This window comes from Anomaloglossus baeobatrachus, unplaced genomic scaffold (assembly GCF_048569485.1).
Source record: "Anomaloglossus baeobatrachus isolate aAnoBae1 unplaced genomic scaffold, aAnoBae1.hap1 Scaffold_2862, whole genome shotgun sequence".
NCBI classification, from domain to species: domain Eukaryota; kingdom Metazoa; phylum Chordata; class Amphibia; order Anura; family Aromobatidae; genus Anomaloglossus; species Anomaloglossus baeobatrachus.
The window spans coordinates 20,247-44,017 of record NW_027442325.1 but is presented as its reverse complement, the minus strand read 5'-3'; the positions used below and the strand labels follow the sequence as shown (position 1 = coordinate 44,017).

Sequence of the window (23,771 nt, the reverse complement as noted above, 5' to 3'; positions counted from 1 at the left end):
TTATCGCTTCTCGGCCTTTTGGCTAAGATCAAGTGTAGTATCTGTTCTTATCAGTTTAATATCTGATACGTCCCCTATCTGGGGACCATATATTAAATGGATTTTTAGAACAGGGAGATGGAAAAAGAGCTTGCTCTGTCCACTCCACGCATTGACCTGGTATTGCAGTACCTCCAGGAACGGTGCACCCCTTCTTAACCCAGTTTCCAAAAGCAGAACTCAATTCACCTGATTCATATTAGCCCGATTTAATGAATTGGAAGAAAGCATACGTCTTCATATGCACCTCAATTTGGCCCATTCACTTTTCACACTTCCTCCTTTTGTTTTTTATCTTTCACACTTTTGACTTTCTTTATTCATCCAAATAGCAAACTCATCACCACTCAACCTGACCAACTCGGCTATGTCCCCGTGCTGCAGTTCTCTGTCTTATCTAGATCATTTGCAATTGAATGGAATAGATCCCTTTTGGACAAAGTGGATTCACCTGCTGCTGCAGTGACCACAGGTGTGATAAGATCTAGAATTGGCATCTGGTGCGATCTCTCCGCTTCCACTCCAAAGAAAGTTACCTGTTTATTCCTATCATGCATTGGTTTTTGGGGTTTTCTTTGAGTAATGATGATCTCTTTAGTAGTCTGTTGGCGCCCTCTCCTGGAGGAATAGTTTGCTTGCTCTTGGACATTCTAAAAGAGAGGTCATGATAGACATTGAGCTTCTGAGCTCAATTGGGGACAGTCATGGGTGATGAATGTTTGCAACCTACTGCGAAGCCTCATACCGCAATATAAGGAACGTCAAATACTAAGAAAGGGCGGCCTATGAAAGAATTACTACTTTCAATAAGTACACTTAAACGGCTAATTGGGAATAGAAAAACTGTAAAAAGCCCTCTGAGAAAGCCCCCCTCTAACCTTTGATAGTAAGCTTTTCTGTAGTCTGCCTGTTGATGTATTTTCCGTTTGAACTGTGCACAACATGAAGAGACGGAACACTGGCGGCTTGTCACAATGCCCCCCGATGACATCACAATAGCGCTGCTGCCTAGAAAACAAGCTGCGCAGAAGAAGTTGTTCTTTGGGTGGGAGGGTGGGCTAGTGGAAGGAGGGGGCAATCTCTTTTTTTCCCGGGTGGTAGGGGGATGACAGGAGAAGGGAAGCGGGTGGTGAGAAAGGTACAGAGGGCAGGGTTTGGGGGCTGGGAAGGAAAGGGAAAAGATTAGGGTTTGGGGATGATGAAAGGGCTTTCTACGGGTAAGGATGGCAAAGGGTGGCAGTGACGGAAAGTCAGGCAACCTGTCCTGTCCGTCTTTTTGTATCGTGAATTGGAAAGACTGCAAGGGGGAGGGGAGTTGCTTGCGCCCTAAAGGAGGAGTTATTCAGATTCATTGCAGTGGGCGGCGGCTGCAAAACGCACCATTCTTCTTGTTTTTGCTCTGCAAAGCAGCCTTTTCAAGGGTTGGCTTGGGTGACAAAATGTCTTGTGTAGGCGTGGGTTTGTCTCCCTCTCGCTCTCTCTCCCTAAGATGTGTCCGGCATAGGCCAGGGTGCCACTCGAGGCCCAAACCAATTCTGGTTATCGCTTCTCGGCCTTTTGGCTAAGATCAAGTGTAGTATCTGTTCTTATCAGTTTAATATCTGATACGTCCCCTATCTGGGGACCATATATTAAATGGATTTTTAGAACAGGGAGATGGAAAAAGAGCTTGCTCTGTCCACTCCACGCATTGACCTGGTATTGCAGTACCTCCAGGAACGGTGCACCCCTTCTTAACCCAGTTTCCAAAAGCAGAACTCAATTCACCTGATTCATATTAGCCCGATTTAATGAATTGGAAGAAAGCATACGTCTTCATATGCACCTCAATTTGGCCCATTCACTTTTCACACTTCCTCCTTTTGTTTTTTATCTTTCACACTTTTGACTTTCTTTATTCATCCAAATAGCAAACTCATCACCACTCAACCTGACCAACTCGGCTATGTCCCCGTGCTGCAGTTCTCTGTCTTATCTAGATCATTTGCAATTGAATGGAATAGATCCCTTTTGGACAAAGTGGATTCACCTGCTGCTGCAGTGACCACAGGTGTGATAAGATCTAGAATTGGCATCTGGTGCGATCTCTCCGCTTCCACTCCAAAGAAAGTTACCTGTTTATTCCTATCATGCATTGGTTTTTGGGGTTTTCTTTGAGTAATGATGATCTCTTTAGTAGTCTGTTGGCGCCCTCTCCTGGAGGAATAGTTTGCTTGCTCTTGGACATTCTAAAAGAGAGGTCATGATAGACATTGAGCTTCTGAGCTCAATTGGGGACAGTCATGGGTGATGAATGTTTGCAACCTACTGCGAAGCCTCATACCGCAATATAAGGAACGTCAAATACTAAGAAAGGGCGGCCTATGAAAGAATTACTACTTTCAATAAGTACACTTAAACGGCTAATTGGGAATAGAAAAACTGTAAAAAGCCCTCTGAGAAAGCCCCCCTCTAACCTTTGATAGTAAGCTTTTCTGTAGTCTGCCTGTTGATGTATTTTCCGTTTGAACTGTGCACAACATGAAGAGACGGAACACTGGCGGCTTGTCACAATGCCCCCCGATGACATCACAATAGCGCTGCTGCCTAGAAAACAAGCTGCGCAGAAGAAGTTGTTCTTTGGGTGGGAGGGTGGGCTAGTGGAAGGAGGGGGCAATCTCTTTTTTTCCCGGGTGGTAGGGGGATGACAGGAGAAGGGAAGCGGGTGGTGAGAAAGGTACAGAGGGCAGGGTTTGGGGGCTGGGAAGGAAAGGGAAAAGATTAGGGTTTGGGGATGATGAAAGGGCTTTCTACGGGTAAGGATGGCAAAGGGTGGCAGTGACGGAAAGTCAGGCAACCTGTCCTGTCCGTCTTTTTGTATCGTGAATTGGAAAGACTGCAAGGGGGAGGGGAGTTGCTTGCGCCCTAAAGGAGGAGTTATTCAGATTCATTGCAGTGGGCGGCGGCTGCAAAACGCACCATTCTTCTTGTTTTTGCTCTGCAAAGCAGCCTTTTCAAGGGTTGGCTTGGGTGACAAAATGTCTTGTGTAGGCGTGGGTTTGTCTCCCTCTCGCTCTCTCTCCCTAAGATGTGTCCGGCATAGGCCAGGGTGCCACTCGAGGCCCAAACCAATTCTGGTTATCGCTTCTCGGCCTTTTGGCTAAGATCAAGTGTAGTATCTGTTCTTATCAGTTTAATATCTGATACGTCCCCTATCTGGGGACCATATATTAAATGGATTTTTAGAACAGGGAGATGGAAAAAGAGCTTGCTCTGTCCACTCCACGCATTGACCTGGTATTGCAGTACCTCCAGGAACGGTGCACCCCTTCTTAACCCAGTTTCCAAAAGCAGAACTCAATTCACCTGATTCATATTAGCCCGATTTAATGAATTGGAAGAAAGCATACGTCTTCATATGCACCTCAATTTGGCCCATTCACTTTTCACACTTCCTCCTTTTGTTTTTTATCTTTCACACTTTTGACTTTCTTTATTCATCCAAATAGCAAACTCATCACCACTCAACCTGACCAACTCGGCTATGTCCCCGTGCTGCAGTTCTCTGTCTTATCTAGATCATTTGCAATTGAATGGAATAGATCCCTTTTGGACAAAGTGGATTCACCTGCTGCTGCAGTGACCACAGGTGTGATAAGATCCAGAATTGGCATCTGGTGCGATCTCTCCGCTTCCACTCCAAAGAAAGTTACCTGTTTATTCCTATCATGCATTGGTTTTTGGGGTTTTCTTTGAGTAATGATGATCTCTTTAGTAGTCTGTTGGCGCCCTCTCCTGGAGGAATAGTTTGCTTGCTCTTGGACATTCTAAAAGAGAGGTCATGATAGACATTGAGCTTCTGAGCTCAATTGGGGACAGTCATGGGTGATGAATGTTTGCAACCTACTGCAAAGCCTCATACCGCAATATAAGGAACGTCAAATACTAAGAAAGGGCGGCCTATGAAAGAATTACTACTTTCAATAAGTACACTTAAACGGCTAATTGGGAATAGAAAAACTGTAAAAAGCCCTCTGAGAAAGCCCCCCTCTAACCTTTGATAGTAAGCTTTTCTGTAGTCTGCCTGTTGATGTATTTTCCGTTTGAACTGTGCACAACATGAAGAGACGGAACACTGGCGGCTTGTCACAATGCCCCCCGATGACATCACAATAGCGCTGCTGCCTAGAAAACAAGCTGCGCAGAAGAAGTTGTTCTTTGGGTGGGAGGGTGGGCTAGTGGAAGGAGGGGGCAATCTCTTTTTTTCCCGGGTGGTAGGGGGATGACAGGAGAAGGGAAGCGGGTGGTGAGAAAGGTACAGAGGGCAGGGTTTGGGGGCTGGGAAGGAAAGGGAAAAGATTAGGGTTTGGGGATGATGAAAGGGCTTTCTACGGGTAAGGATGGCAAAGGGTGGCAGTGACGGAAAGTCAGGCAACCTGTCCTGTCCGTCTTTTTGTATCGTGAATTGGAAAGACTGCAAGGGGGAGGGGAGTTGCTTGCGCCCTAAAGGAGGAGTTATTCAGATTCATTGCAGTGGGCGGCGGCTGCAAAACGCACCATTCTTCTTGTTTTTGCTCTGCAAAGCAGCCTTTTCAAGGGTTGGCTTGGGTGACAAAATGTCTTGTGTAGGCGTGGGTTTGTCTCCCTCTCGCTCTCTCTCCCTAAGATGTGTCCGGCATAGGCCAGGGTGCCACTCGAGGCCCAAACCAATTCTGGTTATCGCTTCTCGGCCTTTTGGCTAAGATCAAGTGTAGTATCTGTTCTTATCAGTTTAATATCTGATACGTCCCCTATCTGGGGACCATATATTAAATGGATTTTTAGAACAGGGAGATGGAAAAAGAGCTTGCTCTGTCCACTCCACGCATTGACCTGGTATTGCAGTACCTCCAGGAACGGTGCACCCCTTCTTAACCCAGTTTCCAAAAGCAGAACTCAATTCACCTGATTCATATTAGCCCGATTTAATGAATTGGAAGAAAGCATACGTCTTCATATGCACCTCAATTTGGCCCATTCACTTTTCACACTTCCTCCTTTTGTTTTTTATCTTTCACACTTTTGACTTTCTTTATTCATCCAAATAGCAAACTCATCACCACTCAACCTGACCAACTCGGCTATGTCCCCGTGCTGCAGTTCTCTGTCTTATCTAGATCATTTGCAATTGAATGGAATAGATCCCTTTTGGACAAAGTGGATTCACCTGCTGCTGCAGTGACCACAGGTGTGATAAGATCCAGAATTGGCATCTGGTGCGATCTCTCCGCTTCCACTCCAAAGAAAGTTACCTGTTTATTCCTATCATGCATTGGTTTTTGGGGTTTTCTTTGAGTAATGATGATCTCTTTAGTAGTCTGTTGGCGCCCTCTCCTGGAGGAATAGTTTGCTTGCTCTTGGACATTCTAAAAGAGAGGTCATGATAGACATTGAGCTTCTGAGCTCAATTGGGGACAGTCATGGGTGATGAATGTTTGCAACCTACTGCGAAGCCTCATACCGCAATATAAGGAACGTCAAATACTAAGAAAGGGCGGCCTATGAAAGAATTACTACTTTCAATAAGTACACTTAAACGGCTAATTGGGAATAGAAAAACTGTAAAAAGCCCTCTGAGAAAGCCCCCCTCTAACCTTTGATAGTAAGCTTTTCTGTAGTCTGCCTGTTGATGTATTTTCCGTTTGAACTGTGCACAACATGAAGAGACGGAACACTGGCGGCTTGTCACAATGCCCCCCGATGACATCACAATAGCGCTGCTGCCTAGAAAACAAGCTGCGCAGAAGAAGTTGTTCTTTGGGTGGGAGGGTGGGCTAGTGGAAGGAGGGGGCAATCTCTTTTTTTCCCGGGTGGTAGGGGGATGACAGGAGAAGGGAAGCGGGTGGTGAGAAAGGTACAGAGGGCAGGGTTTGGGGGCTGGGAAGGAAAGGGAAAAGATTAGGGTTTGGGGATGATGAAAGGGCTTTCTACGGGTAAGGATGGCAAAGGGTGGCAGTGACGGAAAGTCAGGCAACCTGTCCTGTCCGTCTTTTTGTATCGTGAATTGGAAAGACTGCAAGGGGGAGGGGAGTTGCTTGCGCCCTAAAGGAGGAGTTATTCAGATTCATTGCAGTGGGCGGCGGCTGCAAAACGCACCATTCTTCTTGTTTTTGCTCTGCAAAGCAGCCTTTTCAAGGGTTGGCTTGGGTGACAAAATGTCTTGTGTAGGCGTGGGTTTGTCTCCCTCTCGCTCTCTCTCCCTAAGATGTGTCCGGCATAGGCCAGGGTGCCACTCGAGGCCCAAACCAATTCTGGTTATCGCTTCTCGGCCTTTTGGCTAAGATCAAGTGTAGTATCTGTTCTTATCAGTTTAATATCTGATACGTCCCCTATCTGGGGACCATATATTAAATGGATTTTTAGAACAGGGAGATGGAAAAAGAGCTTGCTCTGTCCACTCCACGCATTGACCTGGTATTGCAGTACCTCCAGGAACGGTGCACCCCTTCTTAACCCAGTTTCCAAAAGCAGAACTCAATTCACCTGATTCATATTAGCCCGATTTAATGAATTGGAAGAAAGCATACGTCTTCATATGCACCTCAATTTGGCCCATTCACTTTTCACACTTCCTCCTTTTGTTTTTTATCTTTCACACTTTTGACTTTCTTTATTCATCCAAATAGCAAACTCATCACCACTCAACCTGACCAACTCGGCTATGTCCCCGTGCTGCAGTTCTCTGTCTTATCTAGATCATTTGCAATTGAATGGAATAGATCCCTTTTGGACAAAGTGGATTCACCTGCTGCTGCAGTGACCACAGGTGTGATAAGATCTAGAATTGGCATCTGGTGCGATCTCTCCGCTTCCACTCCAAAGAAAGTTACCTGTTTATTCCTATCATGCATTGGTTTTTGGGGTTTTCTTTGAGTAATGATGATCTCTTTAGTAGTCTGTTGGCGCCCTCTCCTGGAGGAATAGTTTGCTTGCTCTTGGACATTCTAAAAGAGAGGTCATGATAGACATTGAGCTTCTGAGCTCAATTGGGGACAGTCATGGGTGATGAATGTTTGCAACCTACTGCGAAGCCTCATACCGCAATATAAGGAACGTCAAATACTAAGAAAGGGCGGCCTATGAAAGAATTACTACTTTCAATAAGTACACTTAAACGGCTAATTGGGAATAGAAAAACTGTAAAAAGCCCTCTGAGAAAGCCCCCCTCTAACCTTTGATAGTAAGCTTTTCTGTAGTCTGCCTGTTGATGTATTTTCCGTTTGAACTGTGCACAACATGAAGAGACGGAACACTGGCGGCTTGTCACAATGCCCCCCGATGACATCACAATAGCGCTGCTGCCTAGAAAACAAGCTGCGCAGAAGAAGTTGTTCTTTGGGTGGGAGGGTGGGCTAGTGGAAGGAGGGGGCAATCTCTTTTTTTCCCGGGTGGTAGGGGGATGACAGGAGAAGGGAAGCGGGTGGTGAGAAAGGTACAGAGGGCAGGGTTTGGGGGCTGGGAAGGAAAGGGAAAAGATTAGGGTTTGGGGATGATGAAAGGGCTTTCTACGGGTAAGGATGGCAAAGGGTGGCAGTGACGGAAAGTCAGGCAACCTGTCCTGTCCGTCTTTTTGTATCGTGAATTGGAAAGACTGCAAGGGGGAGGGGAGTTGCTTGCGCCCTAAAGGAGGAGTTATTCAGATTCATTGCAGTGGGCGGCGGCTGCAAAACGCACCATTCTTCTTGTTTTTGCTCTGCAAAGCAGCCTTTTCAAGGGTTGGCTTGGGTGACAAAATGTCTTGTGTAGGCGTGGGTTTGTCTCCCTCTCGCTCTCTCTCCCTAAGATGTGTCCGGCATAGGCCAGGGTGCCACTCGAGGCCCAAACCAATTCTGGTTATCGCTTCTCGGCCTTTTGGCTAAGATCAAGTGTAGTATCTGTTCTTATCAGTTTAATATCTGATACGTCCCCTATCTGGGGACCATATATTAAATGGATTTTTAGAACAGGGAGATGGAAAAAGAGCTTGCTCTGTCCACTCCACGCATTGACCTGGTATTGCAGTACCTCCAGGAACGGTGCACCCCTTCTTAACCCAGTTTCCAAAAGCAGAACTCAATTCACCTGATTCATATTAGCCCAATTTAATGAATTGGAAGAAAGCATACGTCTTCATATGCACCTCAATTTGGCCCATTCACTTTTCACACTTCCTCCTTTTGTTTTTTATCTTTCACACTTTTGACTTTCTTTATTCATCCAAATAGCAAACTCATCACCACTCAACCTGACCAACTCGGCTATGTCCCCGTGCTGCAGTTCTCTGTCTTATCTAGATCATTTGCAATTGAATGGAATAGATCCCTTTTGGACAAAGTGGATTCACCTGCTGCTGCAGTGACCACAGGTGTGATAAGATCTAGAATTGGCATCTGGTGCGATCTCTCCGCTTCCACTCCAAAGAAAGTTACCTGTTTATTCCTATCATGCATTGGTTTTTGGGGTTTTCTTTGAGTAATGATGATCTCTTTAGTAGTCTGTTGGCGCCCTCTCCTGGAGGAATAGTTTGCTTGCTCTTGGACATTCTAAAAGAGAGGTCATGATAGACATTGAGCTTCTGAGCTCAATTGGGGACAGTCATGGGTGATGAATGTTTGCAACCTACTGCGAAGCCTCATACCGCAATATAAGGAACGTCAAATACTAAGAAAGGGCGGCCTATGAAAGAATTACTACTTTCAATAAGTACACTTAAACGGCTAATTGGGAATAGAAAAACTGTAAAAAGCCCTCTGAGAAAGCCCCCCTCTAACCTTTGATAGTAAGCTTTTCTGTAGTCTGCCTGTTGATGTATTTTCCGTTTGAACTGTGCACAACATGAAGAGACGGAACACTGGCGGCTTGTCACAATGCCCCCCGATGACATCACAATAGCGCTGCTGCCTAGAAAACAAGCTGCGCAGAAGAAGTTGTTCTTTGGGTGGGAGGGTGGGCTAGTGGAAGGAGGGGGCAATCTCTTTTTTTCCCGGGTGGTAGGGGGATGACAGGAGAAGGGAAGCGGGTGGTGAGAAAGGTACAGAGGGCAGGGTTTGGGGGCTGGGAAGGAAAGGGAAAAGATTAGGGTTTGGGGATGATGAAAGGGCTTTCTACGGGTAAGGATGGCAAAGGGTGGCAGTGACGGAAAGTCAGGCAACCTGTCCTGTCCGTCTTTTTGTATCGTGAATTGGAAAGACTGCAAGGGGGAGGGGAGTTGCTTGCGCCCTAAAGGAGGAGTTATTCAGATTCATTGCAGTGGGCGGCGGCTGCAAAACGCACCATTCTTCTTGTTTTTGCTCTGCAAAGCAGCCTTTTCAAGGGTTGGCTTGGGTGACAAAATGTCTTGTGTAGGCGTGGGTTTGTCTCCCTCTCGCTCTCTCTCCCTAAGATGTGTCCGGCATAGGCCAGGGTGCCACTCGAGGCCCAAACCAATTCTGGTTATCGCTTCTCGGCCTTTTGGCTAAGATCAAGTGTAGTATCTGTTCTTATCAGTTTAATATCTGATACGTCCCCTATCTGGGGACCATATATTAAATGGATTTTTAGAACAGGGAGATGGAAAAAGAGCTTGCTCTGTCCACTCCACGCATTGACCTGGTATTGCAGTACCTCCAGGAACGGTGCACCCCTTCTTAACCCAGTTTCCAAAAGCAGAACTCAATTCACCTGATTCATATTAGCCCGATTTAATGAATTGGAAGAAAGCATACGTCTTCATATGCACCTCAATTTGGCCCATTCACTTTTCACACTTCCTCCTTTTGTTTTTTATCTTTCACACTTTTGACTTTCTTTATTCATCCAAATAGCAAACTCATCACCACTCAACCTGACCAACTCGGCTATGTCCCCGTGCTGCAGTTCTCTGTCTTATCTAGATCATTTGCAATTGAATGGAATAGATCCCTTTTGGACAAAGTGGATTCACCTGCTGCTGCAGTGACCACAGGTGTGATAAGATCTAGAATTGGCATCTGGTGCGATCTCTCCGCTTCCACTCCAAAGAAAGTTACCTGTTTATTCCTATCATGCATTGGTTTTTGGGGTTTTCTTTGAGTAATGATGATCTCTTTAGTAGTCTGTTGGCGCCCTCTCCTGGAGGAATAGTTTGCTTGCTCTTGGACATTCTAAAAGAGAGGTCATGATAGACATTGAGCTTCTGAGCTCAATTGGGGACAGTCATGGGTGATGAATGTTTGCAACCTACTGCGAAGCCTCATACCGCAATATAAGGAACGTCAAATACTAAGAAAGGGCGGCCTATGAAAGAATTACTACTTTCAATAAGTACACTTAAACGGCTAATTGGGAATAGAAAAACTGTAAAAAGCCCTCTGAGAAAGCCCCCCTCTAACCTTTGATAGTAAGCTTTTCTGTAGTCTGCCTGTTGATGTATTTTCCGTTTGAACTGTGCACAACATGAAGAGACGGAACACTGGCGGCTTGTCACAATGCCCCCCGATGACATCACAATAGCGCTGCTGCCTAGAAAACAAGCTGCGCAGAAGAAGTTGTTCTTTGGGTGGGAGGGTGGGCTAGTGGAAGGAGGGGGCAATCTCTTTTTTTCCCGGGTGGTAGGGGGATGACAGGAGAAGGGAAGCGGGTGGTGAGAAAGGTACAGAGGGCAGGGTTTGGGGGCTGGGAAGGAAAGGGAAAAGATTAGGGTTTGGGGATGATGAAAGGGCTTTCTACGGGTAAGGATGGCAAAGGGTGGCAGTGACGGAAAGTCAGGCAACCTGTCCTGTCCGTCTTTTTGTATCGTGAATTGGAAAGACTGCAAGGGGGAGGGGAGTTGCTTGCGCCCTAAAGGAGGAGTTATTCAGATTCATTGCAGTGGGCGGCGGCTGCAAAACGCACCATTCTTCTTGTTTTTGCTCTGCAAAGCAGCCTTTTCAAGGGTTGGCTTGGGTGACAAAATGTCTTGTGTAGGCGTGGGTTTGTCTCCCTCTCGCTCTCTCTCCCTAAGATGTGTCCGGCATAGGCCAGGGTGCCACTCGAGGCCCAAACCAATTCTGGTTATCGCTTCTCGGCCTTTTGGCTAAGATCAAGTGTAGTATCTGTTCTTATCAGTTTAATATCTGATACGTCCCCTATCTGGGGACCATATATTAAATGGATTTTTAGAACAGGGAGATGGAAAAAGAGCTTGCTCTGTCCACTCCACGCATTGACCTGGTATTGCAGTACCTCCAGGAACGGTGCACCCCTTCTTAACCCAGTTTCCAAAAGCAGAACTCAATTCACCTGATTCATATTAGCCCGATTTAATGAATTGGAAGAAAGCATACGTCTTCATATGCACCTCAATTTGGCCCATTCACTTTTCACACTTCCTCCTTTTGTTTTTTATCTTTCACACTTTTGACTTTCTTTATTCATCCAAATAGCAAACTCATCACCACTCAACCTGACCAACTCGGCTATGTCCCCGTGCTGCAGTTCTCTGTCTTATCTAGATCATTTGCAATTGAATGGAATAGATCCCTTTTGGACAAAGTGGATTCACCTGCTGCTGCAGTGACCACAGGTGTGATAAGATCTAGAATTGGCATCTGGTGCGATCTCTCCGCTTCCACTCCAAAGAAAGTTACCTGTTTATTCCTATCATGCATTGGTTTTTGGGGTTTTCTTTGAGTAATGATGATCTCTTTAGTAGTCTGTTGGCGCCCTCTCCTGGAGGAATAGTTTGCTTGCTCTTGGACATTCTAAAAGAGAGGTCATGATAGACATTGAGCTTCTGAGCTCAATTGGGGACAGTCATGGGTGATGAATGTTTGCAACCTACTGCGAAGCCTCATACCGCAATATAAGGAACGTCAAATACTAAGAAAGGGCGGCCTATGAAAGAATTACTACTTTCAATAAGTACACTTAAACGGCTAATTGGGAATAGAAAAACTGTAAAAAGCCCTCTGAGAAAGCCCCCCTCTAACCTTTGATAGTAAGCTTTTCTGTAGTCTGCCTGTTGATGTATTTTCCGTTTGAACTGTGCACAACATGAAGAGACGGAACACTGGCGGCTTGTCACAATGCCCCCCGATGACATCACAATAGCGCTGCTGCCTAGAAAACAAGCTGCGCAGAAGAAGTTGTTCTTTGGGTGGGAGGGTGGGCTAGTGGAAGGAGGGGGCAATCTCTTTTTTTCCCGGGTGGTAGGGGGATGACAGGAGAAGGGAAGCGGGTGGTGAGAAAGGTACAGAGGGCAGGGTTTGGGGGCTGGGAAGGAAAGGGAAAAGATTAGGGTTTGGGGATGATGAAAGGGCTTTCTACGGGTAAGGATGGCAAAGGGTGGCAGTGACGGAAAGTCAGGCAACCTGTCCTGTCCGTCTTTTTGTATCGTGAATTGGAAAGACTGCAAGGGGGAGGGGAGTTGCTTGCGCCCTAAAGGAGGAGTTATTCAGATTCATTGCAGTGGGCGGCGGCTGCAAAACGCACCATTCTTCTTGTTTTTGCTCTGCAAAGCAGCCTTTTCAAGGGTTGGCTTGGGTGACAAAATGTCTTGTGTAGGCGTGGGTTTGTCTCCCTCTCGCTCTCTCTCCCTAAGATGTGTCCGGCATAGGCCAGGGTGCCACTCGAGGCCCAAACCAATTCTGGTTATCGCTTCTCGGCCTTTTGGCTAAGATCAAGTGTAGTATCTGTTCTTATCAGTTTAATATCTGATACGTCCCCTATCTGGGGACCATATATTAAATGGATTTTTAGAACAGGGAGATGGAAAAAGAGCTTGCTCTGTCCACTCCACGCATTGACCTGGTATTGCAGTACCTCCAGGAACGGTGCACCCCTTCTTAACCCAGTTTCCAAAAGCAGAACTCAATTCACCTGATTCATATTAGCCCGATTTAATGAATTGGAAGAAAGCATACGTCTTCATATGCACCTCAATTTGGCCCATTCACTTTTCACACTTCCTCCTTTTGTTTTTTATCTTTCACACTTTTGACTTTCTTTATTCATCCAAATAGCAAACTCATCACCACTCAACCTGACCAACTCGGCTATGTCCCCGTGCTGCAGTTCTCTGTCTTATCTAGATCATTTGCAATTGAATGGAATAGATCCCTTTTGGACAAAGTGGATTCACCTGCTGCTGCAGTGACCACAGGTGTGATAAGATCTAGAATTGGCATCTGGTGCGATCTCTCCGCTTCCACTCCAAAGAAAGTTACCTGTTTATTCCTATCATGCATTGGTTTTTGGGGTTTTCTTTGAGTAATGATGATCTCTTTAGTAGTCTGTTGGCGCCCTCTCCTGGAGGAATAGTTTGCTTGCTCTTGGACATTCTAAAAGAGAGGTCATGATAGACATTGAGCTTCTGAGCTCAATTGGGGACAGTCATGGGTGATGAATGTTTGCAACCTACTGCGAAGCCTCATACCGCAATATAAGGAACGTCAAATACTAAGAAAGGGCGGCCTATGAAAGAATTACTACTTTCAATAAGTACACTTAAACGGCTAATTGGGAATAGAAAAACTGTAAAAAGCCCTCTGAGAAAGCCCCCCTCTAACCTTTGATAGTAAGCTTTTCTGTAGTCTGCCTGTTGATGTATTTTCCGTTTGAACTGTGCACAACATGAAGAGACGGAACACTGGCGGCTTGTCACAATGCCCCCCGATGACATCACAATAGCGCTGCTGCCTAGAAAACAAGCTGCGCAGAAGAAGTTGTTCTTTGGGTGGGAGGGTGGGCTAGTGGAAGGAGGGGGCAATCTCTTTTTTTCCCGGGTGGTAGGGGGATGACAGGAGAAGGGAAGCGGGTGGTGAGAAAGGTACAGAGGGCAGGGTTTGGGGGCTGGGAAGGAAAGGGAAAAGATTAGGGTTTGGGGATGATGAAAGGGCTTTCTACGGGTAAGGATGGCAAAGGGTGGCAGTGACGGAAAGTCAGGCAACCTGTCCTGTCCGTCTTTTTGTATCGTGAATTGGAAAGACTGCAAGGGGGAGGGGAGTTGCTTGCGCCCTAAAGGAGGAGTTATTCAGATTCATTGCAGTGGGCGGCGGCTGCAAAACGCACCATTCTTCTTGTTTTTGCTCTGCAAAGCAGCCTTTTCAAGGGTTGGCTTGGGTGACAAAATGTCTTGTGTAGGCGTGGGTTTGTCTCCCTCTCGCTCTCTCTCCCTAAGATGTGTCCGGCATAGGCCAGGGTGCCACTCGAGGCCCAAACCAATTCTGGTTATCGCTTCTCGGCCTTTTGGCTAAGATCAAGTGTAGTATCTGTTCTTATCAGTTTAATATCTGATACGTCCCCTATCTGGGGACCATATATTAAATGGATTTTTAGAACAGGGAGATGGAAAAAGAGCTTGCTCTGTCCACTCCACGCATTGACCTGGTATTGCAGTACCTCCAGGAACGGTGCACCCCTTCTTAACCCAGTTTCCAAAAGCAGAACTCAATTCACCTGATTCATATTAGCCCGATTTAATGAATTGGAAGAAAGCATACGTCTTCATATGCACCTCAATTTGGCCCATTCACTTTTCACACTTCCTCCTTTTGTTTTTTATCTTTCACACTTTTGACTTTCTTTATTCATCCAAATAGCAAACTCATCACCACTCAACCTGACCAACTCGGCTATGTCCCCGTGCTGCAGTTCTCTGTCTTATCTAGATCATTTGCAATTGAATGGAATAGATCCCTTTTGGACAAAGTGGATTCACCTGCTGCTGCAGTGACCACAGGTGTGATAAGATCTAGAATTGGCATCTGGTGCGATCTCTCCGCTTCCACTCCAAAGAAAGTTACCTGTTTATTCCTATCATGCATTGGTTTTTGGGGTTTTCTTTGAGTAATGATGATCTCTTTAGTAGTCTGTTGGCGCCCTCTCCTGGAGGAATAGTTTGCTTGCTCTTGGACATTCTAAAAGAGAGGTCATGATAGACATTGAGCTTCTGAGCTCAATTGGGGACAGTCATGGGTGATGAATGTTTGCAACCTACTGCGAAGCCTCATACCGCAATATAAGGAACGTCAAATACTAAGAAAGGGCGGCCTATGAAAGAATTACTACTTTCAATAAGTACACTTAAACGGCTAATTGGGAATAGAAAAACTGTAAAAAGCCCTCTGAGAAAGCCCCCCTCTAACCTTTGATAGTAAGCTTTTCTGTAGTCTGCCTGTTGATGTATTTTCCGTTTGAACTGTGCACAACATGAAGAGACGGAACACTGGCGGCTTGTCACAATGCCCCCCGATGACATCACAATAGCGCTGCTGCCTAGAAAACAAGCTGCGCAGAAGAAGTTGTTCTTTGGGTGGGAGGGTGGGCTAGTGGAAGGAGGGGGCAATCTCTTTTTTTCCCGGGTGGTAGGGGGATGACAGGAGAAGGGAAGCGGGTGGTGAGAAAGGTACAGAGGGCAGGGTTTGGGGGCTGGGAAGGAAAGGGAAAAGATTAGGGTTTGGGGATGATGAAAGGGCTTTCTACGGGTAAGGATGGCAAAGGGTGGCAGTGACGGAAAGTCAGGCAACCTGTCCTGTCCGTCTTTTTGTATCGTGAATTGGAAAGACTGCAAGGGGGAGGGGAGTTGCTTGCGCCCTAAAGGAGGAGTTATTCAGATTCATTGCAGTGGGCGGCGGCTGCAAAACGCACCATTCTTCTTGTTTTTGCTCTGCAAAGCAGCCTTTTCAAGGGTTGGCTTGGGTGACAAAATGTCTTGTGTAGGCGTGGGTTTGTCTCCCTCTCGCTCTCTCTCCCTAAGATGTGTCCGGCATAGGCCAGGGTGCCACTCGAGGCCCAAACCAATTCTGGTTATCGCTTCTCGGCCTTTTGGCTAAGATCAAGTGTAGTATCTGTTCTTATCAGTTTAATATCTGATACGTCCCCTATCTGGGGACCATATATTAAATGGATTTTTAGAACAGGGAGATGGAAAAAGAGCTTGCTCTGTCCACTCCACGCATTGACCTGGTATTGCAGTACCTCCAGGAACGGTGCACCCCTTCTTAACCCAGTTTCCAAAAGCAGAACTCAATTCACCTGATTCATATTAGCCCGATTTAATGAATTGGAAGAAAGCATACGTCTTCATATGCACCTCAATTTGGCCCATTCACTTTTCACACTTCCTCCTTTTGTTTTTTATCTTTCACACTTTTGACTTTCTTTATTCATCCAAATAGCAAACTCATCACCACTCAACCTGACCAACTCGGCTATGTCCCCGTGCTGCAGTTCTCTGTCTTATCTAGATCATTTGCAATTGAATGGAATAGATCCCTTTTGGACAAAGTGGATTCACCTGCTGCTGCAGTGACCACAGGTGTGATAAGATCTAGAATTGGCATCTGGTGCGATCTCTCCGCTTCCACTCCAAAGAAAGTTACCTGTTTATTCCTATCATGCATTGGTTTTTGGGGTTTTCTTTGAGTAATGATGATCTCTTTAGTAGTCTGTTGGCGCCCTCTCCTGGAGGAATAGTTTGCTTGCTCTTGGACATTCTAAAAGAGAGGTCATGATAGACATTGAGCTTCTGAGCTCAATTGGGGACAGTCATGGGTGATGAATGTTTGCAACCTACTGCGAAGCCTCATACCGCAATATAAGGAACGTCAAATACTAAGAAAGGGCGGCCTATGAAAGAATTACTACTTTCAATAAGTACACTTAAACGGCTAATTGGGAATAGAAAAACTGTAAAAAGCCCTCTGAGAAAGCCCCCCTCTAACCTTTGATAGTAAGCTTTTCTGTAGTCTGCCTGTTGATGTATTTTCCGTTTGAACTGTGCACAACATGAAGAGACGGAACACTGGCGGCTTGTCACAATGCCCCCCGATGACATCACAATAGCGCTGCTGCCTAGAAAACAAGCTGCGCAGAAGAAGTTGTTCTTTGGGTGGGAGGGTGGGCTAGTGGAAGGAGGGGGCAATCTCTTTTTTTCCCGGGTGGTAGGGGGATGACAGGAGAAGGGAAGCGGGTGGTGAGAAAGGTACAGAGGGCAGGGTTTGGGGGCTGGGAAGGAAAGGGAAAAGATTAGGGTTTGGGGATGATGAAAGGGCTTTCTACGGGTAAGGATGGCAAAGGGTGGCAGTGACGGAAAGTCAGGCAACCTGTCCTGTCCGTCTTTTTGTATCGTGAATTGGAAAGACTGCAAGGGGGAGGGGAGTTGCTTGCGCCCTAAAGGAGGAGTTATTCAGATTCATTGCAGTGGGCGGCGGCTGCAAAACGCACCATTCTTCTTGTTTTTGCTCTGCAAAGCAGCCTTTTCAAGGGTTGGCTTGGGTGACAAAATGTCTTGTGTAGGCGTGGGTTTGTCTCCCTCTCGCTCTCTCTCCCTAAGATGTGTCCGGCATAGGCCAGGGTGCCACTCGAGGCCCAAACCAATTCTGGTTATCGCTTCTCGGCCTTTTGGCTAAGATCAAGTGTAGTATCTGTTCTTATCAGTTTAATATCTGATACGTCCCCTATCTGGGGACCATATATTAAATGGATTTTTAGAACAGGGAGATGGAAAAAGAGCTTGCTCTGTCCACTCCACGCATTGACCTGGTATTGCAGTACCTCCAGGAACGGTGCACCCCTTCTTAACCCAGTTTCCAAAAGCAGAACTCAATTCACCTGATTCATATTAGCCCGATTTAATGAATTGGAAGAAAGCATACGTCTTCATATGCACCTCAATTTGGCCCATTCACTTTTCACACTTCCTCCTTTTGTTTTTTATCTTTCACACTTTTGACTTTCTTTATTCATCCAAATAGCAAACTCATCACCACTCAACCTGACCAACTCGGCTATGTCCCCGTGCTGCAGTTCTCTGTCTTATCTAGATCATTTGCAATTGAATGGAATAGATCCCTTTTGGACAAAGTGGATTCACCTGCTGCTGCAGTGACCACAGGTGTGATAAGATCTAGAATTGGCATCTGGTGCGATCTCTCCGCTTCCACTCCAAAGAAAGTTACCTGTTTATTCCTATCATGCATTGGTTTTTGGGGTTTTCTTTGAGTAATGATGATCTCTTTAGTAGTCTGTTGGCGCCCTCTCCTGGAGGAATAGTTTGCTTGCTCTTGGACATTCTAAAAGAGAGGTCATGATAGACATTGAGCTTCTGAGCTCAATTGGGGACAGTCATGGGTGATGAATGTTTGCAACCTACTGCGAAGCCTCATACCGCAATATAAGGAACGTCAAATACTAAGAAAGGGCGGCCTATGAAAGAATTACTACTTTCAATAAGTACACTTAAACGGCTAATTGGGAATAGAAAAACTGTAAAAAGCCCTCTGAGAAAGCCCCCCTCTAACCTTTGATAGTAAGCTTTTCTGTAGTCTGCCTGTTGATGTATTTTCCGTTTGAACTGTGCACAACATGAAGAGACGGAACACTGGCGGCTTGTCACAATGCCCCCCGATGACATCACAATAGCGCTGCTGCCTAGAAAACAAGCTGCGCAGAAGAAGTTGTTCTTTGGGTGGGAGGGTGGGCTAGTGGAAGGAGGGGGCAATCTCTTTTTTTCCCGGGTGGTAGGGGGATGACAGGAGAAGGGAAGCGGGTGGTGAGAAAGGTACAGAGGGCAGGGTTTGGGGGCTGGGAAGGAAAGGGAAAAGATTAGGGTTTGGGGATGATGAAAGGGCTTTCTACGGGTAAGGATGGCAAAGGGTGGCAGTGACGGAAAGTCAGGCAACCTGTCCTGTCCGTCTTTTTGTATCGTGAATTGGAAAGACTGCAAGGGGGAGGGGAGTTGCTTGCGCCCTAAAGGAGGAGTTATTCAGATTCATTGCAGTGGGCGGCGGCTGCAAAACGCACCATTCTTCTTGTTTTTGCTCTGCAAAGCAGCCTTTTCAAGGGTTGGCTTGGGTGACAAAATGTCTTGTGTAGGCGTGGGTTTGTCTCCCTCTCGCTCTCTCTCCCTAAGATGTGTCCGGCATAGGCCAGGGTGCCACTCGAGGCCCAAACCAATTCTGGTTATCGCTTCTCGGCCTTTTGGCTAAGATCAAGTGTAGTCCCTTCATTGGGTTTGCCTTGGTCTTGGCTGGGAGGGGCCCGGGCTTGCACAATCGCCGGCCTCGGGGATTGTTGCGCCTTTTGGTGCTTACGTCCCCTTATGGCTGGTGGTTCCTGGGCTCGGGAGGCGATCACCTGCGGCACTGCGCTTTTGTGTGGTGGCCGATGACCGTTTTCTGAAATTTGCGGATGAAATCTCATCTGTTCTTATCAGTTTAATATCTGATACGTCCCCTATCTGGGGACCATATATTAAATGGATTTTTAGAACAGGGAGATGGAAAAAGAGCTTGCTCTGTCCACTCCACGCATTGACCTGGTATTGCAGTACCTCCAGGAACGGTGCACCCCTTCTTAACCCAGTTTCCAAAAGCAGAACTCAATTCACCTGATTCATATTAGCCCGATTTAATGAATTGGAAGAAAGCATACGTCTTCATATGCACCTCAATTTGGCCCATTCACTTTTCACACTTCCTCCTTTTGTTTTTTATCTTTCACACTTTTGACTTTCTTTATTCATCCAAATAGCAAACTCATCACCACTCAACCTGACCAACTCGGCTATGTCCCCGTGCTGCAGTTCTCTGTCTTATCTAGATCATTTGCAATTGAATGGAATAGATCCCTTTTGGACAAAGTGGATTCACCTGCTGCTGCAGTGACCACAGGTGTGATAAGATCTAGAATTGGCATCTGGTGCGATCTCTCCGCTTCCACTCCAAAGAAAGTTACCTGTTTATTCCTATCATGCATTGGTTTTTGGGGTTTTCTTTGAGTAATGATGATCTCTTTAGTAGTCTGTTGGCGCCCTCTCCTGGAGGAATAGTTTGCTTGCTCTTGGACATTCTAAAAGAGAGGTCATGATAGACATTGAGCTTCTGAGCTCAATTGGGGACAGTCATGGGTGATGAATGTTTGCAACCTACTGCGAAGCCTCATACCGCAATATAAGGAACGTCAAATACTAAGAAAGGGCGGCCTATGAAAGAATTACTACTTTCAATAAGTACACTTAAACGGCTAATTGGGAATAGAAAAACTGTAAAAAGCCCTCTGAGAAAGCCCCCCTCTAACCTTTGATAGTAAGCTTTTCTGTAGTCTGCCTGTTGATGTATTTTCCGTTTGAACTGTGCACAACATGAAGAGACGGAACACTGGCGGCTTGTCACAATGCCCCCCGATGACATCACAATAGCGCTGCTGCCTAGAAAACAAGCTGCGCAGAAGAAGTTGTTCTTTGGGTGGGAGGGTGGGCTAGTGGAAGGAGGGGGCAATCTCTTTTTTTCCCGGGTGGTAGGGGGATGACAGGAGAAGGGAAGCGGGTGGTGAGAAAGGTACAGAGGGCAGGGTTTGGGGGCTGGGAAGGAAAGGGAAAAGATTAGGGTTTGGGGATGATGAAAGGGCTTTCTACGGGTAAGGATGGCAAAGGGTGGCAGTGACGGAAAGTCAGGCAACCTGTCCTGTCCGTCTTTTTGTATCGTGAATTGGAAAGACTGCAAGGGGGAGGGGAGTTGCTTGCGCCCTAAAGGAGGAGTTATTCAGATTCATTGCAGTGGGCGGCGGCTGCAAAACGCACCATTCTTCTTGTTTTTGCTCTGCAAAGCAGCCTTTTCAAGGGTTGGCTTGGGTGACAAAATGTCTTGTGTAGGCGTGGGTTTGTCTCCCTCTCGCTCTCTCTCCCTAAGATGTGTCCGGCATAGGCCAGGGTGCCACTCGAGGCCCAAACCAATTCTGGTTATCGCTTCTCGGCCTTTTGGCTAAGATCAAGTGTAGTATCTGTTCTTATCAGTTTAATATCTGATACGTCCCCTATCTGGGGACCATATATTAAATGGATTTTTAGAACAGGGAGATGGAAAAAGAGCTTGCTCTGTCCACTCCACGCATTGACCTGGTATTGCAGTACCTCCAGGAACGGTGCACCCCTTCTTAACCCAGTTTCCAAAAGCAGAACTCAATTCACCTGATTCATATTAGCCCGATTTAATGAATTGGAAGAAAGCATACGTCTTCATATGCACCTCAATTTGGCCCATTCACTTTTCACACTTCCTCCTTTTGTTTTTTATCTTTCACACTTTTGACTTTCTTTATTCATCCAAATAGCAAACTCATCACCACTCAACCTGACCAACTCGGCTATGTCCCCGTGCTGCAGTTCTCTGTCTTATCTAGATCATTTGCAATTGAATGGAATAGATCCCTTTTGGACAAAGTGGATTCACCTGCTGCTGCAGTGACCACAGGTGTGATAAGATCTAGAATTGGCATCTGGTGCGATCTCTCCGCTTCCACTCCAAAGAAAGTTACCTGTTTATTCCTATCATGCATTGGTTTTTGGGGTTTTCTTTGAGTAATGATGATCTCTTTAGTAGTCTGTTGGCGCCCTCTCCTGGAGGAATAGTTTGCTTGCTCTTGGACATTCTAAAAGAGAGGTCATGATAGACATTGAGCTTCTGAGCTCAATTGGGGACAGTCATGGGTGATGAATGTTTGCAACCTACTGCGAAGCCTCATACCGCAATATAAGGAACGTCAAATACTAAGAAAGGGCGGCCTATGAAAGAATTACTACTTTCAATAAGTACACTTAAACGGCTAATTGGGAATAGAAAAACTGTAAAAAGCCCTCTGAGAAAGCCCCCCTCTAACCTTTGATAGTAAGCTTTTCTGTAGTCTGCCTGTTGATGTATTTTCCGTTTGAACTGTGCACAACATGAAGAGACGGAACACTGGCGGCTTGTCACAATGCCCCCCGATGACATCACAATAGCGCTGCTGCCTAGAAAACAAGCTGCGCAGAAGAAGTTGTTCTTTGGGTGGGAGGGTGGGCTAGTGGAAGGAGGGGGCAATCTCTTTTTTTCCCGGGTGGTAGGGGGATGACAGGAGAAGGGAAGCGGGTGGTGAGAAAGGTACAGAGGGCAGGGTTTGGGGGCTGGGAAGGAAAGGGAAAAGATTAGGGTTTGGGGATGATGAAAGGGCTTTCTACGGGTAAGGATGGCAAAGGGTGGCAGTGACGGAAAGTCAGGCAACCTGTCCTGTCCGTCTTTTTGTATCGTGAATTGGAAAGACTGCAAGGGGGAGGGGAGTTGCTTGCGCCCTAAAGGAGGAGTTATTCAGATTCATTGCAGTGGGCGGCGGCTGCAAAACGCACCATTCTTCTTGTTTTTGCTCTGCAAAGCAGCCTTTTCAAGGGTTGGCTTGGGTGACAAAATGTCTTGTGTAGGCGTGGGTTTGTCTCCCTCTCGCTCTCTCTCCCTAAGATGTGTCCGGCATAGGCCAGGGTGCCACTCGAGGCCCAAGCCAATTCTGGTTATCGCTTCTCGGCCTTTTGGCTAAGATCAAGTGTAGTATCTGTTCTTATCAGTTTAATATCTGATACGTCCCCTATCTGGGGACCATATATTAAATGGATTTTTAGAACAGGGAGATGGAAAAAGAGCTTGCTCTGTCCACTCCACGCATTGACCTGGTATTGCAGTACCTCCAGGAACGGTGCACCCCTTCTTAACCCAGTTTCCAAAAGCAGAACTCAATTCACCTGATTCATATTAGCCCGATTTAATGAATTGGAAGAAAGCATACGTCTTCATATGCACCTCAATTTGGCCCATTCACTTTTCACACTTCCTCCTTTTGTTTTTTATCTTTCACACTTTTGACTTTCTTTATTCATCCAAATAGCAAACTCATCACCACTCAACCTGACCAACTCGGCTATGTCCCCGTGCTGCAGTTCTCTGTCTTATCTAGATCATTTGCAATTGAATGGAATAGATCCCTTTTGGACAAAGTGGATTCACCTGCTGCTGCAGTGACCACAGGTGTGATAAGATCTAGAATTGGCATCTGGTGCGATCTCTCCGCTTCCACTCCAAAGAAAGTTACCTGTTTATTCCTATCATGCATTGGTTTTTGGGGTTTTCTTTGAGTAATGATGATCTCTTTAGTAGTCTGTTGGCGCCCTCTCCTGGAGGAATAGTTTGCTTGCTCTTGGACATTCTAAAAGAGAGGTCATGATAGACATTGAGCTTCTGAGCTCAATTGGGGACAGTCATGGGTGATGAATGTTTGCAACCTACTGCGAAGCCTCATACCGCAATATAAGGAACGTCAAATACTAAGAAAGGGCGGCCTATGAAAGAATTACTACTTTCAATAAGTACACTTAAACGGCTAATTGGGAATAGAAAAACTGTAAAAAGCCCTCTGAGAAAGCCCCCCTCTAACCTTTGATAGTAAGCTTTTCTGTAGTCTGCCTGTTGATGTATTTTCCGTTTGAACTGTGCACAACATGAAGAGACGGAACACTGGCGGCTTGTCACAATGCCCCCCGATGACATCACAATAGCGCTGCTGCCTAGAAAACAAGCTGCGCAGAAGAAGTTGTTCTTTGGGTGGGAGGGTGGGCTAGTGGAAGGAGGGGGCAATCTCTTTTTTTCCCGGGTGGTAGGGGGATGACAGGAGAAGGGAAGCGGGTGGTGAGAAAGGTACAGAGGGCAGGGTTTGGGGGCTGGGAAGGAAAGGGAAAAGATTAGGGTTTGGGGATGATGAAAGGGCTTTCTACGGGTAAGGATGGCAAAGGGTGGCAGTGACGGAAAGTCAGGCAACCTGTCCTGTCCGTCTTTTTGTATCGTGAATTGGAAAGACTGCAAGGGGGAGGGGAGTTGCTTGCGCCCTAAAGGAGGAGTTATTCAGATTCATTGCAGTGGGCGGCGGCTGCAAAACGCACCATTCTTCTTGTTTTTGCTCTGCAAAGCAGCCTTTTCAAGGGTTGGCTTGGGTGACAAAAT

The 23,771-nt window shown here is 46.3% G+C and overlaps 15 non-coding genes across 15 annotated transcripts; all 15 read left to right on the top strand.

Moving 5' to 3' along the window:
- Window positions 1-2: 2 nt before the first annotated feature.
- LOC142266539 (U2 spliceosomal RNA) lies at window positions 3-193 on the top strand. The gene has a single exon (XR_012732608.1). It is a non-coding gene; the product is annotated as a U2 spliceosomal RNA (small nuclear RNA).
- A 1,387-nt stretch (window positions 194-1,580) lies between these two features.
- LOC142266538 (U2 spliceosomal RNA) lies at window positions 1,581-1,771 on the top strand. The gene has a single exon (XR_012732607.1). It is a non-coding gene; the product is annotated as a U2 spliceosomal RNA (small nuclear RNA).
- Window positions 1,772-3,158: 1,387 nt separating this feature from the next.
- LOC142266537 (U2 spliceosomal RNA) lies at window positions 3,159-3,349 on the top strand. The gene has a single exon (XR_012732606.1). It is a non-coding gene; the product is annotated as a U2 spliceosomal RNA (small nuclear RNA).
- A 1,387-nt stretch (window positions 3,350-4,736) lies between these two features.
- Window positions 4,737-4,927, top strand: LOC142266535 (U2 spliceosomal RNA). The gene has a single exon (XR_012732604.1). It is a non-coding gene; the product is annotated as a U2 spliceosomal RNA (small nuclear RNA).
- A 1,387-nt stretch (window positions 4,928-6,314) lies between these two features.
- Window positions 6,315-6,505, top strand: LOC142266533 (U2 spliceosomal RNA). The gene has a single exon (XR_012732603.1). It is a non-coding gene; the product is annotated as a U2 spliceosomal RNA (small nuclear RNA).
- A 1,387-nt stretch (window positions 6,506-7,892) lies between these two features.
- On the top strand, window positions 7,893-8,083 carry LOC142266532 (U2 spliceosomal RNA). The gene has a single exon (XR_012732602.1). It is a non-coding gene; the product is annotated as a U2 spliceosomal RNA (small nuclear RNA).
- Window positions 8,084-9,470: 1,387 nt separating this feature from the next.
- On the top strand, window positions 9,471-9,661 carry LOC142266531 (U2 spliceosomal RNA). Its single transcript, XR_012732601.1, has one exon. It is a non-coding gene; the product is annotated as a U2 spliceosomal RNA (small nuclear RNA).
- Window positions 9,662-11,048: 1,387 nt separating this feature from the next.
- LOC142266530 (U2 spliceosomal RNA) lies at window positions 11,049-11,239 on the top strand. The gene has a single exon (XR_012732600.1). It is a non-coding gene; the product is annotated as a U2 spliceosomal RNA (small nuclear RNA).
- Window positions 11,240-12,626: 1,387 nt separating this feature from the next.
- Window positions 12,627-12,817, top strand: LOC142266529 (U2 spliceosomal RNA). Its single transcript, XR_012732599.1, has one exon. It is a non-coding gene; the product is annotated as a U2 spliceosomal RNA (small nuclear RNA).
- Window positions 12,818-14,204: 1,387 nt separating this feature from the next.
- On the top strand, window positions 14,205-14,395 carry LOC142266528 (U2 spliceosomal RNA). Its single transcript, XR_012732598.1, has one exon. It is a non-coding gene; the product is annotated as a U2 spliceosomal RNA (small nuclear RNA).
- Window positions 14,396-15,782: 1,387 nt separating this feature from the next.
- LOC142266527 (U2 spliceosomal RNA) lies at window positions 15,783-15,973 on the top strand. The gene has a single exon (XR_012732597.1). It is a non-coding gene; the product is annotated as a U2 spliceosomal RNA (small nuclear RNA).
- A 1,387-nt stretch (window positions 15,974-17,360) lies between these two features.
- On the top strand, window positions 17,361-17,551 carry LOC142266526 (U2 spliceosomal RNA). Its single transcript, XR_012732596.1, has one exon. It is a non-coding gene; the product is annotated as a U2 spliceosomal RNA (small nuclear RNA).
- Window positions 17,552-19,143: 1,592 nt separating this feature from the next.
- Window positions 19,144-19,328, top strand: LOC142266507 (U2 spliceosomal RNA). The gene has a single exon (XR_012732582.1). It is a non-coding gene; the product is annotated as a U2 spliceosomal RNA (small nuclear RNA).
- A 1,387-nt stretch (window positions 19,329-20,715) lies between these two features.
- Window positions 20,716-20,906, top strand: LOC142266525 (U2 spliceosomal RNA). Its single transcript, XR_012732595.1, has one exon. It is a non-coding gene; the product is annotated as a U2 spliceosomal RNA (small nuclear RNA).
- Window positions 20,907-22,293: 1,387 nt separating this feature from the next.
- Window positions 22,294-22,484, top strand: LOC142266522 (U2 spliceosomal RNA). Its single transcript, XR_012732593.1, has one exon. It is a non-coding gene; the product is annotated as a U2 spliceosomal RNA (small nuclear RNA).
- The last annotated feature ends 1,287 nt before the right edge of the window (window positions 22,485-23,771 follow it).